At 36.3% G+C, this 19258-nt stretch overlaps 1 protein-coding gene and 1 long non-coding RNA gene across 6 annotated transcripts in view; one reads left to right on the plus strand and one right to left on the minus strand.

Moving 5' to 3' along the window:
- Window positions 1-19258, minus strand: part of LOC116071167 (cytochrome c oxidase subunit 7B2, mitochondrial) — a 96893-nt gene that overhangs the window by 17195 nt on the left and 60440 nt on the right. The window lies entirely within an intron of this gene.
- LOC116071169 lies at window positions 12994-15142 on the plus strand. The gene is made up of 3 exons (XR_004110740.1): window positions 12994-13027; window positions 13123-13257; window positions 14902-15142. It is a non-coding gene; the product is annotated as an uncharacterized LOC116071169 (long non-coding RNA).

A 19258-nucleotide genomic window follows, 5' to 3' on the forward strand; every position in this document is an offset into this window, starting at 1 on the left:
GAGAGAGAGAGAGAGAGAGAGAGAGAATGTCACCCTAAGAAAGCTCAAATGTATCAGCAAAATCAACAACTTAGATTTACAGTTATGTTGTTCTCAAATCGATCCTCATCAATGCCCCCTCATCTTAGTAGTATTACTTAAATCTATTATTTAAGTTCAGACATCTTGATATCTCAATTCTTTCACATTATCAGTGCATTATTAGATACTTTAAATTTTGCATCTTAACAAAAGTGCAGATCTGCTCAGTTCCTTGTATCTGTTGGTATGCCAGCCCAAATTCTCTTCATTTTCTCTCCTTGACTAACCTATAGTATCTCTCCAGTCTCTACTTCCTGGTATCTTCAACTACTGGTAGCAAAGTTATTTTCTTAAAGCACAAGTAAAACTGTACCATAACAGAAGAGTCCCAGGTACACTTGTTTATTACTTCACACATCCTTACGTTAATAGTGTGGTACACAGGTGAATAAATCTATTGACCAGATGCCTAGCTCAACTGTTATCAGAGAGGCTTCTTCCAGCAGCTGATAGGAGTAGGTAGAGAGACTCAAAGGAAACATTAGGCAAATAATTAGCCCAAATTGGAAACTTCCATGGACTAAGGGAAACCTTCGGAAAAGGGAAAGAAAGAACTGCAGAACCCAGAGGAGAGAAGGCCACCAGAACATGACCCATAGAATAAAATAAGCAGAGCTCCTAAGGGCTCAGAGAGACTGAAGAGACAATTATGGAGCTTCAGGGCTCTGCACCAGGTCCTCTGCATGTATGTCACTGTTGTTAGCTTGGTGTTTTGTGAAACCTCTAGCAGTGAGGGTGTCTCTCTTTTGCCTGCTCTCAGGACCTTTTTTCCCCTACTAGGTTACCTTGCTTAGACTGATATGAGGGTTTATAGCTACCCTTCCTGTATCTTGTTATGCCATATTTGATTGATATCCCAGGGAGGTGTGCTCTTGTCTGAAGGGAAATGGAGGAGTATATCTGGGAGAGAGAAAGAAAGTGACAGGAGAGGGGCTGAGAGGAACGAAGGAAGGGAAAGCTGCTATCTGGATATACTGAATGAGAGAAAATAAAAAATGGAAAGAAATGAAAAAAATCTATTTATGAGAATTAGGAATGGCTATAGCTGTAAGTACAATACAATTATACAAGTTCTAAGCAGAAGACCCTATAATAATAATAACAGAAACTTAACAACAGCACCGTGTGACAGGGCTGCCAAGAGCTAGAGAGGAGCCTTTTAACTGTCCAGTCACTTGTGCTCTCTGCAAATGAAAGCAAGGAAACTTGGAGAGCAGAGGCATTGTTTACACAGTAAGCTAAATGGTCTCCTAGCAGTGCCTTAGCTCTTCCTTAATCAGAGCATTTTTAAGTAAGTAGAAAAACCTTTTTAAAGTGTTCCTATGCCTGTAAAAGCCAGGCCTCCTTGAAAAATAATCCCTGTTCTTTCTGTAAAACCTGCTTGTCAGCAAAACCAATAGCAGGGGTCCACATAAATGTAGCATCTCAAGTGCAATATAGTCTCCTGCTGTGTTCTTGCAGCCAAGGTATCCATTAGAGAGCTGGCACAGCTTCCCTGAGCACATTAGAAATGGCCTTCCTAAATACACAGTCTTCCTCCTTCTTCGTACAGATTATATTGCTTTAATTGATCAATCATTCCTACTGTGTTCTGCTGGTCCTGGGGCAACTGGAAGGGATGGACTGCTGCTATATTTGCTGTGGTAGTCTCTCTTGATGAGGAAGTCCAACACGGACTTAAGGCTGAAAATGCATTTTCCAGGTTATTGCATCCTTTTACTATTTTTCGCCTGAAGTGTGGATGTTTGAACTCAATACCCCAAGCTGTCTGAAACTCAAAGGTTCACTGCTTTGCTCTAGGGAACTACAGATCTCTGCTGGCCAACATGATGAATTGCTTTTTGTTATGCCCTTCTAGGACCTTTGAAAGTACTGCAGATTAAAATCAAGAGAGCCCAGGAGAAATCAGACATTCCAACAACAGGTCAAACCTTGTTGAGTTTAGTGAATTATAAAAGACATCAAAGTTCCTCTACCCATTAAGTCGCCACACTAATTTCTGTCATAATGTCCCTCAATGTAACCTACTGTCTTTTTTCATTTTAATGATGTGGTCAAACAGCATATAACCATATGATGGTATAATCCTGAGTGCAAGACCTAGAATATTCTAGTCAAAGTTCTGTAGCTTAAATAACTACATGACCTTGAGCAGGGTAGAAAATTTTCTTGCCCTATTTTCTTCATATGCGTACAACAACGTTATGTATTTTAGTATGAAAATAAATGACTCATGAAAGACTTAGTGAGAAAAGGTATAGGTAACAGTGAGATGTACTACCCCGAGAGAGAACAAAGGGGTTCCTAGTGATCTTATATCATAAACCACACTTGAATTGATAAAGCTTATCCTATTTTTAATAATTTAATGTGAAGAAAGATTTTGTCTCATACTAGAATTCTCAAGTTCCCAATGCATGCTTGATGAGAAAATAAAGGATACAGTTAAGTCAGCATAGTCAAGGTCAGCTGGACTGTAACTTAGTGAAAATATATGGGCTTATATGAATACTATTCCAATGAGTCTGAACTGAATAGGATAAAATGAATGAAGGCTCTAATGGAAAGTCCCATCTCCAAACTCATATAGAAAACTTTAATTAAACTCTGGTGGGATTAATACAAAACAAAAGTCATAAATATAGGAAAGAAAGCTTTAGGGAAGAAGGGAGGCCAAAAAAGTTTTGAAGGAAATAACAGAAATCAAAGACTAATAATAAGAATGCGTTATTTACAGGCATGAGGTTGTCAAAAAATTAATAAACAATATAGGCTAATATCCCTGATGAACATAAATGAAAATATCAAAATATTAACAACTAAGTTCACCAGCATGTTCAAAGGTTTATATTCCATGATCAAGGAAGCTTAACAGTTAAAGGCAAATATGACTTAACATATGCAAACTTATATATATACACAATGCACTGCATCATTCATGTGTATGCCATTACATCACTCAAACACACACACATTCACACACACGCACACACATACCAAAAGTAAAGGATTAGATTACTATGATAATCTTATAAATACAGAAAAATATTTTACAAAATTTGACATCCTGTTACAATAAAACTTTTGGATAAAGTTAGGCATAGGACCACTTTCGTTGATCAATTAAATAAAGGTCACATAAGAGTGAATCCATGGCAAGCTACTCAACAATGAAGAGGTAGAAAGAAGCCTTTCCTAAGGCTGTGATGAAAAAAAAAATTGTTCAACACACACTGACCTTAGTGACTGAGAGCAATAGCCAGAAAAAAAGGCTCCAACAATTCCACACAAACTGACCTTAGTAACTGAGAGCTATAGCCAGAAACAAGGCTTCAACAATTCCACACACACTGGCCTTAGTAACTGAGAGCTATAGCCAGAAAAAGTATGCATCATAAATAATCGTGGACTGATCTGAAAGGAAAAAATAAATCTTTTGGTTTCAGGATGACATGATTTTATTATACACAGAATGCCCTGAAGACTCTACACCTAAATTTGTGGAAATAATAAATTCAGTGAGGTTGCAAGATATAAAATCAATTTATAAAGAACAATCAGCTGTTTTGCATGAAGTAAGAATGAACTTTCAAGAAAAATTATTTAAATAGACTATCTTTTATAATAGTATCAAAATTTAAAAAACACTTAGGAATAGAGTAGATAAAAGATCTGTATAATATAACCTATAAAGTATCAATGAAAACTAGTTATGAACACATGCATATATATGGTAACATCTGCGTTTATGGAGAATCAGGAAAATTGTTAAGATTCATACTGTCTACTTTGAAGTAACAAATATAGCCAATGCTAAGATTCAAAGTGCATGTTTTATAGCAAGAGAAATTAGTAATGAAATTTACATAAAACTAAAAACAAACTAGGACTTTCACATCAGTCTTAAATAAGAATTAAGTTGGAGTTACTACTTCACCTGATGCTAAGTAGACCATGAAATTTTACAGACTGAAATTTCATGGGTTTGACATAAAACAGATAAATTTTAAAATAGATTAGTAGAACACAAAAGAGAACCGATAAATAAATCTACCAATTGATAATAAATACCTTTTCCAAGAAATGAGAGAAAACAAGCTGGGCATGCTGGTGTAAAACTTTAATCCCAGAACTCAAGAGAAAGAAAGGTAGGAATATCTTTCTGAGTTTGAGAACACACTGGCCTATACATCTGGAAAGCCAACGCTACACAGAAAGATCTTGTTTTAGATAAAAGCACAAAATGTGGGAAGGATATTATGTACAATACATTATGCTAAGAAAATTTATTATCTTACAGAATATAGAATTCTAAGCGTTTCCTTAATTGATATACAAAGTCAACTTAAAATGCATTAAAGACTTAAATGTGAAACTTGAAACTATAGCAGTTCTAGAAAGATAAAAATTCTAATAAGATAAAAAAAATTAAACATTAGACTGGATGGTGATATTTTGGATATGACCTCAAATGTACAAACAAAACCTAAAGAAAAACAGAACTATAACAAATATCAATAAAAGAGACTGCATGAAAATAAGAAACTACCTGTATAACAAAACAACAGATTAAATTTAAGAAGGCTAAAGCTAAGGATTTGAGAAAATTTCTCCAAACTACACATATTTGCGTGTATACACGTGTGTTATGTATATGTGCATATATGTTTCTATGTATTTATTTATATAAGTATCTACCATGATGTAACAGTCAACAATAAAAAATACCCAACTAAAAATGAGAAAAGAGCTGGTGTGGTTGCACATGCCTTTAATCCTAGCATTGGGAGGCAGACCTCTGAGTTTGAGGCCAGCCTGTTCTACAAAGAGAGTTCCAGAACAGCCAGGGTTACTACAGAAAGAAATCCCACTGTGCAAAGCAAAAAACAAAAGAGAGAGAGAGAGAGAGAGAGAGAGAGAGAGAGAGAGAGAGAGAGACAGACAGACAGACAGACAGACAGACAGACTGACTGACTAAATAAGCATGTATTCTCCTAAAGAAGCCAAATAAACATTTATATTAACCAGTATTTTATCACTGTGACAAAACACTTGAGAAAATCAACTTTAAAAAGGAAGAAAAATTTATAGGTGTTCAGTAAACTGTTTCAGACGGTTTAGGCCATGGGCAACTGGATCCATTGTTTTAGGACCTACAGTGAGATGGAACTTAATGAAGGGGAGTTTGTGATACAGCAAAGCAGCTCATTTATGGCACAGGAAGGAATACAAAAAGTAAGAGGATGGAGTTGGGTCCCTAAACTTCCCTTTCAGCCATGCCCTACCGTCTTTGTCAGAATGTGTCTTCTTAGAAATGTTCTAACACCTCCCAACGGCACTACAGGTTGAGAGCCAAAGGCGCAAAGCTCATCCATTGTATATTCTTCAAATTCACACACACAAAAAAATGTCTAAGAAGCATATTTTGAAATGTTCAAAAGCAATAATCATCAGGGGAAATGCAAATAAAAATCAGAGAAATATAACCACATTCCCATTAGGATGACTATTATCAAAAGGACAAGAGAAAAGGACACATTTGCATATTCTTAGTAGAAATGTAAACTGGTGTAGAAAACATATTATGAGAGGTTCTGAATCATTAAAAACAGAAGCATCATATAAAATATCAACTGCACTCTCCAGCATGTATACAAAAACAGTGAAATAAATAATGAAGACATATCTGAACATTTCTAATTCAACTGCAGCATCTTTTATGATGTCCAGAGTTTAATCATGTTTTATTAAATATATAAGGAATAAGGAAAACAGTATATATAGTATATACATACATACATATATATATATATACACACACATACATACATACATATTACCTCCACTATCAAACTAAACACGGGATAAATATTACTGATTCCAAACCTTAATTATATATCTAAAATTATGAAAGCTATAGAAGCACAGAGTGTAGCAGTAGTTTCCCAGGGTCTTGATGTAAGGAAATTAAAGAAAATATTGGTTTAAGGATTCATAATTTTAGTCATGAAGACTAACTTTCAGAGTGAAATGTACAATATAAGAACTATGAGTAATTAGACTGCATTATATACTAAAACCTGCTGGTTATAACTCTTAAATTTTGTCATCACATACAAATGAGAATGGTAAAGGCTCCCATGAATTTGCAAATTATCTCAACAGTATTATTTTATAATAGTCCTCTCTCTCTCTGTCTCTCTGTCTCTCTCTGTCTCCCTCTCCCTCTCCTTCTCCTTCTTCCCCTCTCCCTCTCCCTATCTTCCCTCCCCCCTTCCCCTCCCCCTCCCTCTCCCCCTCTCTCTCTCTCTCTACACACACACACACACACACACACACACACACACACACACACCAAAAACATGATACAACCGAGTGGTGGTTGCGCATGCCTTTAATCCCAACAATTGGGAGACAGAGGCAGGTGGATTTCTGAGTTCGAGGCCAGCCTGGTCTACAGAGGAGTGAGTTCCAGGACAACTAGGACTATACAGAGAAACCCTGTCTCAAAACAAACAAAAACCAAACAAACAAACAAAAACATGATACAGACTATGGTGGCCTGAATAAGTATAACCAGACAATGGGCTGAACCTCTGAAACTATAAGCCGACCCCAATTAAACGTTCTCCTTTATAAGATTTGCCATGGTACTCGTGGTGTCCCTTTACTGCATCAAAACCCAAACAAAGACACAGTCTTTAAGTATAGATAGTTTGCATTTGTCACTTACATTTCAATAAAGGTGAGAATGATAAAAGCCTGAAGCGGGCACTGAGCAGAACATGGGCTGCCTTCAGGGCTGTTTTAACTCAAGGTAGTCAAACCATCCTCTCAGGACACAAGGGAGAAGCAACAAAATAATCACTGCTAGTGCTCCCTAACGTAATGTTATGTCCGTACTGTAAGAAGATATCTGCACATCAAATTATAGTCAGAAGACTATGAGTTGAAAGGTGATTTGTTGTTGTTGCTGCTGTCTTTTGAGTTTATATCATAAAATACAGTCTTAAATGTCAGGAAACAACTAAAATTGCCTACCTACCTCAGCTGCAGATTGTGGGTCCTACAGGATGATGCTTTAACATGAACAGAGAGTGTACATGCATTTTCTAGTCACAATATTTAATATTATTTAAGATACAAAACTACAAATATCCCCTCTAGTACATTATAAAAATTATGTGTTCAAAGAAAGTAGTCACATATTGCAAGTGGAAACACCTCTGTGTAGTTCAAACTCCCAATAAAAATGCAGAGCCTCAGTATGCCTTGGGATGAGCCTGTCTTTTCTCAGTGGAAAAGAGCATGCCTGTTTTTCATTACTTTACATCTCCCTGAAGTATTCTATGCATTACTTTAATTAGCATAATCCATTAAAATTTGGTGATAAATATGCTTAGATGCTTGTATCTAAGTGGGTCATATTGTAATGAATAAACCCCAGCACAATGTGTAGATGTGCAACGTGGAACTTCTGCACAACCTGTTTGTCTCCAGTTCTTACGGGAAACATCAAGCAGAAGGATTTGGTCAGATTCTTTCATTATTTATGGTTTCTCAAAGGATACAAAATGAGGTCCATCAAAGCCTAGGTTCAACATATCTGATAATTTTTCTCTGTGTTTTAGTGATTGATTTTGAGCATTTATGTATCCAAAAAAGAAACATTTATAAGGATTAGAGGTATGGTAAAAAGGAAAGAAAAAAATACAAAGGCCTTTCCTGGGAACTAGTGACATTTCTGTGACCTGAGATCTTCAAAAGAAGCCTATTACTAAAAAAAAAAAAAAAAAAAAAAAAAAAAAAAAAAAAAAAAAAAAAAAAAAAAAAAAAAAAAAAAAAAAAAATGCAAATACTAGTCCCTGTGAACAATTGGGAAGTCAATACTTAGGACTGCCTGACGATGATGTAACAGAATATTTAATGATTCATCCATCTACAGATATGTTTAACATTTCCTAGGACTTCACTGGTAACTTAGAGATAAATCAGGGAATATGACCTACTTTCTGATCTCAAGAAACTCACAATTCATTGAAGAAAGTTAACAGGAAAATTATAGATATCCTGAAATATCTGAATCATTGTTCTAGAAGGCATGAGGCAAAAGAGCGTGCTGTAGCAACTAGTTAAAGGCTATTCTTATGGCACCAGAAGGCAGGAACTCCTCTCTCCCTCTCCCCAACATCTACCACCAATGGAATTCTCATGTGATATTTCTAACAACAAATGCTCATGGTAGGAAAGACAGACCTTTTTACTTCGCATTTCATGGTAGAGCAATTGCACTAGCTTTTGATATTTATGAGAGATTAGTAAAGAAAGTTTTAAATATAAAGGTGTAGTCTTGGTTTACACACATACACATATAAACAGACAAACATACATAAATATATATATATGTACACATAAACATATATACACCCCATTAGGTGTACACACATACATGTGTACAAACATACACATACACACACACACACAAACACAAATTGATTCTATTTGAAAAGAAAACCCTAAGTCTGTGTTACCTCATTCAATATAATCTTTTCTAGATCCAATTATGTGTCTGAAAACTTTATGATTTCATTGTTCTTTATTTATAGCTGAATAGTATTCAACTGTGTCTGGGTATCACATTTTCTTTATCCATTCACCTGCTGAAAGACATTTAGGCTGCTTCCATTTTCTGGCTAGTGTAAATATGGTACCCGTGAACATTACTGAGAAAATATTTGTGGATTAGGATGGCGAATCCTTCGGGCATATGGCAAAGTATGGTACATTAGGCCGTGTGTTAGACTTATTTTTAGACTTTGAGGGTTCTCTAACACTTAAGTCCAAAGCAACTGCACAAACTTACATTCCCATGACAGTAAAGGAGGGGCCTTCTCTCAACACAACCTTGCCAAGAGTTGCTGTCAGTTGTTTGGTTATTCTGAGCCATTCTGACCAAAGTGAAATGAAATTTCAAAGTTGTTTTAATGCACATTTCCCTAATTGCTAAGGATCATGTTTTTTTTTTTTTGAGGTGTTTCTTTGTTATTTTAATTCTTTTATTGAGAGCTGTTTAGATTCCTTAGCCCACTGTTACATTGTTTCAGTTAACAAAAGAACTAGTAGGATAAAAGTGGTCAATGCTATGAACGAAACAAAGGAGAATGCACAGGGTGATACCTAAGTCTCTACATGGTTTGGAGTACAGTGTTTTAAAAAGCCTCATGTAAAACATGAGCAGAAATGCATAGGGCACCACAAAGTGGACTCCTGACTGTCTGGAGAAAAAGGCTCAAGCAGAGACAAAAACCAAGTACAAAATGCTTAGGGTAGAGCAGGCTCTATATATCCCATGAACAACAGAGCCCAGTTTGGTTGGAAGAACAGTGAACAAAGCATGCAGGCAGAATTCCGAGGCAACATAGCAAGGTGTAAGTAGAGATTTCAGAGCAACAGAAGGATTTGGTCTGAAGTGCTGCAGATGGAATGTGTATTCCCCTCCCCTCAGAAGCTATGATGAAATCGTAGTACCCCATATGTTTCTGGGTAGAAGAGAGATCAGGAGGCACCACACAAATGAGACTGGATTCTTACAAAAGGAATCCTAAAGGACCCTTGTCTTCCCACATAAAGCTACTGCATAGAAAGTTGTTTTTAAACAAGGACATATTTTGTTACAACAGCCAAAATGGACTATGACACTCAGTTAGAAATCACTGGAAAGTAATAAGCAGAGAAATAGCAGACAATTAAAAATCTGCATTTCAAATCTACAGAATGACTATTCAGTTCAAAAAAATGATAAACATGAAAGCAGAAGAAACTGAAATAAAGACACTTGTACTTGACATTTTATTGGTCAAATCTAGTAAATTATATTCTCAAATCAAAGAACAGAGCAGCAAAGTACATTCCTCCAACAGGGAATGCTAGACACACAACAAGAAAGAGAATTCACAATACTGTTTCAGGGATACAGGAATGAATGAGAAAAATATATGCAATTTACTTAGTTGTATTTAAATTCCCAGGACCAGACAAGTCCACTAGTCACCACAGAAAGGAAACAATATTGCACCATCCAATTGCTAGGATGATGAGTACATGGCATCCTGACCAAGGGATCTGAAAAGAGGCTTATGGGAACTAGACAAGACCAAGAAAACTCAACTGGGAGACAAGGAAGACATTCAAGATAAGTTATCAAAAGTCAACAACTAGTTAAGCTGGCTGGAAAATACATTCTGGGTTTAGTAATAGTAATGCACAAGCCTTGAGATCTGGATAACCACTGGAATAAAAGAAGTACAAAGTTAAAAATGTTTAAAAAAAGAGTAGGAAGGGGGAAGGGAAGATATAAGGAGGAAGAAAGAGGACAATGAATGAGAATAAATAAGAACCAGTCAACAAAGAGAAATAATACCATTCACCTGTTCTCTGATTCAGTGTAAAAATTAGAAAAGTATCCATCTAAGGCCACTACTTTCACAAAAAGAAAGGAATGCTGGTAACAAATGGAGGCAGTAGTAGCCTAGAGGAACAGGGACAAGAACCGGGTTTTTCTAAGAAATGCACACGCCTGTACAATCAAAAACCATAGCGGGCGGTGGTGGCGCACGTCTTTGATCCCAGCACTTGGGAGGCAGAGGCAAGCAGATTTCTGAGTTCGAGGCCAGCCTGGTCTGCAGAGTGAGTTCCAGGACAGCCAGAGCTACAAGGAGAAACCCTGTCTCGAAAAACTAAAACAAAACAAAACAAAAAAAATAAAAACATAGAGCTATGGTAAGGCTACACATTATAAGCCATAAATACCCGCCATGTGAGTTCAGCCAAATATGAAACTTCTCATTGTCAACATTTCTTCAGTAACATATAGGCATGGCACTTGAACTTACTTGGTAAGGTTGAAAGAGAAATATTAAATGATATATCTACTTTTGTCCCCAAAAGAATGAGTTCTACAAAAGCATTTCTACTTTTTTCCTGTACTTCGGTCAGACATATAGTAAGAATTCAGTAAATGTATACCTAGAGACATGGCTCAGCAGTTAAGAGCACTAGATGCTCTTCCAGAGGACGCAGATTTGATTCTCAGCACCTATATAGTGACTCAAGACCATCTGTTACTCTAATTCCAGGAGAACCCAATGCCTTCTAGTCTCTGCAGAAACCAGGCACACATGTGTTGCTAGAAATACTAGCAGACACAGGCAGGCAAAACACACATGCTCACAAAATAAAAATAATAAAATTTAAAACAAATAGTTCAGTAATTACAATCTTTTACTACCACCACCAGTTAATTTTAATGCAATTTTAATACATGGGATTTATCTGTAACTAGGATTAGTGGAGGGGTGTAGAAAGTAAGTACAATTTTTTTTTATTAAGCATCTTAGGAATTATATTCTCTTAAAGGAACTGCTTCTGTTATTTTCTCATTACAAAAGCAGACAGAGTTAACTCTATCCTGCCCATTTGCCTATTTTCCCATGAAGAAACACAAAGGAAGGGGCATTGGAATTCTTTCCTCTTTCTAAGGTACACAGCATGACAAACCCGGGCAGGGGTGGGCAAACTCTGGCAAGAGACTGAACACCTACATAAAGCCTACTATCTACATAAAGCTTGTTAACATATCCCCAGCAGACTTTTAACATCTGCTGCTTACCTTGCTATCTATCTATCTATCTATCTATCTATCTATCTATCTATCTATCTATCTATCTATCTATCTATCATCTATCTATCTATCTATCTATCTCTCTATCTAATCTATCTATTTTGTTTTTGGTTTTGACTTTTTTTATTAGATATTTTCTTTATTTACATTTCAAATGATATCTCCGATCCTGATTACCCCTCTGAAAAAATATCAAAAACAAAAACAAAAAAACCCTGTGTCCTTCCCCCTCCCTCTGCTCACCACCCCACCCTCTCCAACTTCCTGGCCCTGGCATTCCCCTACAATTTTAAAATTAAATTTTATGGTAGTTACTTCAAAACATCAGGATTACTTTTAAAGGCTCTATGATCAGAGTAACAACATTTCACATCATCATTTTTATTCACATTTCTTTCTTTTTTTGTTTTTTTTTGTTTTGTTTTGTTTTGTTTTGTTTTGTTTTTGTTGAGAAAGAGTTTCTCTGTGTAGTCCTGGCTGTTCTGGAACTCACTCTGTAGACCAGGCTGACCTTTAACTCAGAAATCTGCCTGCCTCTGCCTCCCAAGTGCTAGGATTAAAGGCGTGTGCCACCTCTGCCCGACCCCATATTTCTCTTAAAAGGAGAAATATTATGTCATTAATTTCTCTTTATCAAAATACAGTAATAAATACATTGTAAAAAAATAGGTTTTCTTCCCAATTTTTACATTATTGATATTTTCTCGCAGCAATGCTGCATTTAGACATTAATTTATGCAGATTTTCAGTTTCATTATTTTTATAACCATCCAACCAAGATGTTCATAGATCAAGAAAAATAAACACTGTATATGAAATTCAATTATAAGTGACCTACTTAGATAATTTCTCCATGTTACTCTCAAATTAAAAAATAAACATTTAATGCTAGTGCATGAGATGAAGCACACAGAAGCAGTAGACATTTTTTAAATATAGCTTATGCCTTGAATATTTAATCACATAAGCTGGCGATCCACTGGATAATTTGATATATCAATTAGTACTATCAGCATTAAAGTATCTGCTAGTATTTTTAGCATCTGTATTGCAGTTAGTAAATAACCAATGAGGGAAAATCTTCGCCTCAGGAATTCAGTGGAAGCTGCCACAAGACAGCCTTTATGCTGTAAGCACTATTCAGACACAACAAGGAAACTGTCAGAATTTCTTGACATCACAATTCCCTTATCCCTTTATCTAGACACTTAGACTGTCTCCTCTTGGGTATTGCAAAAAACGCTGTGGTGAAAAGGGAGGAGGCAGGTATTTTTAGAAAGGTGGTGATTTTGTTTCCCTTGAGTACATGTCCAGAAAAGAATTGCTGGATCATACAGAAATTCTATTTTTAAATACTCTAGGTGCCCCCATGTTGTTTTCCACAACTGTTCTATCAATCTACAGTTCACCATCAGGATACCAGAGTTCTCCTTCCTCTTGTCTTACTCCCACCAACAACTCTTCCTATTGATGATGGCAATCCCTAGAGCAATGAGGTATGCAATATAATTAACAAAGCAAAAGCACTCAAATACACAGAAGCATTGAGGAGTGGCAGTTCCCTTATCACAGGATGAGTGGGGGAGGGCTAGGCTCCCAGCTTTAGAGTACCTCAGGGTCTCATTCTGTCCTCTAAAGAACAATGACAGGTTAGGATGAATTTGTCAGCATTATTGTAGAATGTCTATGGTGCTAACTGGACTCATTTAGAGATAATGACAAATAATATTTTCATACTTTATTTGTATACTTGAAGACTTTAACTGTAACTCAAAGTTCCATATGGGTGTCTATTAAATGTCTTATCTTTAAGTACATTTCTAGCCTCCACAGAATGCACATCTGGTTTGTGGCAATACTACTGGTTGAATTGGATTTGAAAGTAGAATTACAACACACATACTGAGAAAGTGCTGAGGCACACTGTAGGTCATTCAACTCAAAAGAGACTTTCCTAGGGAGCAAATATCTGAGATGGGAACTCTAAAAGGTCTGATAGAACCTTGACACACAAAGATCTAAGGTCTTGCTCAGACTGATGTATGAAACTTTCTAGGCAGAATGTAGATGAGTTCCACCCCATGCGAGTTATACTTTCTTTGTTTTTGGCTATTTCCTTTAGTCTACACAAAACTTCCTACTTATCCAGTTCCTGACCATCCATTTCACCCCATCATCAAAACTCTGTATTTTCTTACACGTTCATTTTCTGTTAGATAACTGTTTCCCATTCCTGATCCCTCTGGAAATAATGGCCTCTTTTTGTATAATTATCACAAATACACACACACACACACACACACACACACACACACACACACACACATACACACACACACACACCCTTCCCCATACACACAACTATAAGAATGCTGAGAGCAAGGAAAAACTCCTCCCAAGGGATCAACTCCCTAACTGGTTATCCAACAATACGCAGTGGGCCCTGAAATCCTATGCATGCAAGTAACACAATGATTGATATATACCAGCAATACAATAATTGATTGAGCAGACTGTCTTCATATATTTATTTAATACAATAAATGATTGAGCAGACTGTCTTCATATATTTATTTATATATTAAATATGTAGAGAGATGTTTTCTTTACATTATATTTCTTTATATACATATATATTTCTTCTAATATGTCATCAAAATTTAAAGATATTAAAACTAATTTAATGATAAACTAACATTTTCATAAAATGGTAAAAAGAAAAAAGTAATATTAATTTATCAATAACATAATCTTATTGCTCTTTTGATGCAACCAGATCATGAATGATCCACTGAGCAAAGTTATGTACACTGAGGACTACAGTGAAACATAGATATGAAGACTACCATTCCAAACAAGTCCCATGCTGACACAGTTCAAGTTTCCTTAAATGCCTGCTTGTTCTTTTCTGAAAAAACTCCTAAGTAACAATCATATGTCCTAACTTAGTATTTGTTTTTGATTCTTCACAGACATAGGCCAATTCTTTTACAGTATAACAAAAGATAGTTGAACACATAGTAGAAAAACTTTACAGGACTTCATTTCACGGTCAGTGAATCCAGCATGCACTTAAAAATTGGGAGGTTTATCAGCTCATGTATGGATTATCAGTGCTATTTTCTTTTCTCTTACTTCAGTGGTTTCTTTGACTACTCAACAGCCTGTGATCCCAAAAGATGAGACCAAAATACAGGAACACTCAAGACAGACAAATAGACAAGCTGTGAAAACACACAACAGAACCAATCAACACTGGGCCTCCCTCCTCCTATGCTACTGAAGAGCTAAAACAGTTATCATAGAAGCAAGCAAGGAAGGAAGGAAGGGAGGAAGGAAGGAAGGAAGGAAGGAAGAAAGAAAGAAAAAGAAAGAAAGAAAGAAAGAAAGAAAGAAAGAAAGAAAGAAAGAAAGAAAGAAAGGTGGGAGAGAGGGAAAGAAGGAGGGAGGGAGGGAGAAGGATGGATCCCCCCAAAAAGCCACCTGTTAAGAAACACTGCCTACTAACACTGAAAATATTTATTTAGGGAAAGGGTTGTTTCTCAGTTTTCAAATTAACTGAACTATGACAGCTACTATTACAGAACCATAAAATTTCTGATAGGTCATTATTATTTCTGATACTAACAATGTCCTGCATCACTGAGAAAAAACTTTACAAAAGAGAAAACAAGATTATGCATTTCAGCTGATCCAATGGGGGGAAAAAGGATTTTTATCCAAATGAACCACTGAAGATTCATTAAGTCTTTCATGTTCAAGCTACCTGAGCAAAGGAGAATGCTTAGGACTGGGGATGTTATTTGTTATTACTGTTATTTGTTTGTATGTGTTCAATTTTTAAAAATATTTTATATCTTTTACCTCTAGAACTCCTGAACCTCTTGCTATAAAGTAGTCAAAGTTATATTCTGGGGGACAGGGTTAACTTTATAGATACAATTAAAGGTTATTCTGCTAGACTTCAGAAATTTCAATGTAGGTGACACGTATCAGAATTTTAAAATATAATTTTAACCTAATGTAAATAATTTTTTTTTGAGAAAAAATATTACTGAAGAGTTAAGCCTTCTTGTCACATTTCCACTTCCTCTTTCCCCAGTAAATAAGAAATTCCACTGTGAGCTTCAATCCATCACATAAAAGTGCTTCATTTTAAACTAATTTATGACTGCAATACTAATTCTTTGTATGATTCACCCAGAACTTCAAGTAGAAGTAATATCAGGACAGGCACATGATATCCTATAGTTTTAATATAAATAATGTTTTTTGCAAAACAGATTAATTTTACAGATGTTTTTAGGTGAGTCTTGATTGGTCTTGACATTTCTACTTATCTCATTAACATTACATTACAACTAACTTTCTGATAATGATTTCAGAATGTCCTGGGATCTGACTTGCTTTTTACTAAACTGAGATCCCAATCTTATCTGTCCAAAGGGACTGGAAGATTGTGTGATCAAAAGTAGAGAGCAGCTGTGGTATCTGGCCCTAGCATCGAAACCTATATAGTCTTCGTCTTCCTGTACAATGCTTCTCTTAAATGTGTTTAAGAGACCAGTGATGCTAATGTCTTTCTCTGGAAACACAAACCCTTGCAGCAAATAGCTATCTGATCCTCTCCTCTAAGCATTTCTTCCCATGCAAATTGATACGAAAGGAGAATCTATCACCAAGGAAAGATGGTATTTTTTCCTTTTTATTATATCTGTGTGTGTACACATGCATGCACTAATGCCATCACAGGAGTGAGGGAGTCAGAGGACAACTTGAAGGAGCTAGTTCTCTACTTCTATCATGTGGGTTCTGGTGATTAAATAGAGAACACCAGGCTTGGAAGATAGGCAATTTACCTGCTTACCCAACTCACTTGGCCTTCTTTCACCACTTTTTATTCTGGTTTTGACATATGACACTGAAATAGGACGTAGCTCAGATAATTATAGAGCCAGAGAGGGTGGTTTTTTTTTGTTTTTTTTTTAAAGATTTATTTATTGTTATATGTAAGTACACTGTAGCTGTCTTCAGACGCACCAGAGGAGGGCATCAGACCTCATTACAGATGGTTGTGAGCCACCATGTGGTTGCTGGGATCTGAACTCAGGACCTTCGGAAGACCAGTCCGTGCTCTTAACCGCTGAGCCATCTCACCAGCCCCAGAGGAGGGTGTTTTATTTCATGTTTATGAGAGATTTGTCTACATATATGTGTGTGCATCACATATCTTCCTGGTGCTTACCAAAGTCATAAGAGGAAAAACAAACAGAAACAAACAAATAAACAAAAACTCTTAAAACTGGAGTAAAGAAATGGTTTTAAGCTGTTATATGGGTGCTAAAAATCAAACCCTAGTTTTCTGGAAGAGCAATCTGCCAATGCCTGCCTAGCAGTCTTCCCCATCCCCCCCCTCCTCCTCTTCTTCATACCCCAATGAGGATTCTGAATCTTCTATATAGTTAACATATCAGTTACTCCATGTTTTTATCAGATACTGAGAATTATATCCTATTGAAATTCAGAGGCCTTCTACCTCCATGTAATTACTCACTTCAAAGGTTAAGATTATATTATTAAATCTGGCTGCTTCCATAAACATTAAAGAACAAAAATTCAAAAGAGTCCCTTTAAGATATTAGATATCAAGACAGTATTTTCATCAAAATAGATATGTTCACCTGGCCCATTTATTTATTAATTTGCCAAATGATCATCTGAATAAAAAAGAACTACATAACAGCCCTGAGCTGCTACAAATGATTCCATTAAGTCTCAACTATATCTAAGTACAACCACCTGTGTCTTAAAATCTGTGCTAAATAAGAATGATATTTGGAGTTTTTTGAAACACTTCACTGATTTTTTTCTAAGTCGGTAAAATCTATGATCCCTGTACTGGCTGGTTTTGTGTCAACTTGACACAAGCTGGAGTTATCACAGAGAAAGGAGCTTCAGGTGAGGAAATGCCCCCATGAGATCCAATTGTAAGGCATTTTCTCAATTAGTGATCAAATGGGGAGGGCCCAACTGTGGGTGGTGTCATCCCTGGGCTGGTAGTCTTGGGTTCTATAAGAAAAAGCTGAGCAAGTCAGGGGAAGCAAGCCAGTAAGTAACATCCCCTCCATGGCCTCTGCATCAGTTCCTGCTTCCTGACCTGCTTGAGTTCCAGTCCTCACTTCCTTTGGTGATGAACAGCAATGTGGACGTGTAAGCTAAATAAACCCTTTCCTCCCCAACTTGATGCTTGGTCATGATGTCTTTGTAGGAATAGAAACCCTGACTAAGACAATATCTGATCTACTAATACAACTTTCTATTTCTATCAACTGCTGCTTTTAAAACCCAACAAAATAAAAGAAATATACTTAGGTATTTTCTTGTAAATTCTAAATATTTGAAGAGAGGAGAAGGCAAAAACTATTGGCTATAAAACATCTTGAAAGTCCTTATGAAAGCTCCATCTGGGCTCTGAGCAGCTCTGTTGATAAACCCTGCTCCTTACTTAGGTATCGAGATATCTACATTGCTGTTGATTCTTTAGTCGTCTTGTTTGAAATGCAGTTGATTATTATCTGTTGTTTTATAAGTAAGAAGGTAGAAGATTCTAGACTGCCATTTTACTGACATCTTACTTAAAAAGTAAATACGGACCTAAATAAAATTCTATTTAATTGTATAATAAATATTCAAATCATTTAAGGTTGATTTAAAACTATACAGTAAATATACTCTAAGATATACAATTTTATGAATCCAATATACCCAAATTTATTTCTATGCATTAAACAAGAGAACAGTGAGGCCAACATCTCCTACAAAAATGGAGCCTGATTCCAGGCTTCTGGAAGGAACAGTAGATATGGAGTTGATGCATGAACAGTTTATGTTGAGGCATGTAACTGACATGTATTACTTTTGTGCACATTGGATTGGTTGTTTAAAACCATTCCTGTTTGTAACAAATAACAAACAAATGTCCACACAGGAAGAAAAAAAGTTTAAAAAATAGTCAGTAATCAGTAGTCTTTGAACATTATTAGCTAAATCTTAATATTGATGGAAACAAATATGAAGACAAAGTGTGGAGCAGAGCCTGAAGGAAAGGCCATCCAAAGACTGCCCCATCTGGGGATCCATCCCATATACAGTCACCAAGCCCAGACACTATTGTGGATGCCAAGAAGTGCTTGCTGACAGGAATCTGATATAGCTGTCTCTTGAGAGGCTCTGCCAGAACCTGACCAATACAGAGGTGGATGCTCACAGTCAACCACTGGACTGAGCATGAGCATGGGATCCCCAGTGGGGTCCCCAATGGAGGAGATAGAAAAAGGACTGAAGGAGCTGAAGGGGTTTGCAACCCCATAGAAAGAACAATATCAATCAACCAAACCCCCTCCCCCAAGCTCCCAGGGACTAAACTACCAATCAAAGAGTACACCTGTAGACACCCATGGCTCCAGCTGCATATGTATATATATATATATATATATA

This window comes from Mastomys coucha, unplaced genomic scaffold (assembly GCF_008632895.1).
Source record: "Mastomys coucha isolate ucsf_1 unplaced genomic scaffold, UCSF_Mcou_1 pScaffold22, whole genome shotgun sequence".
NCBI lineage: Eukaryota > Metazoa > Chordata > Mammalia > Rodentia > Muridae > Mastomys > Mastomys coucha.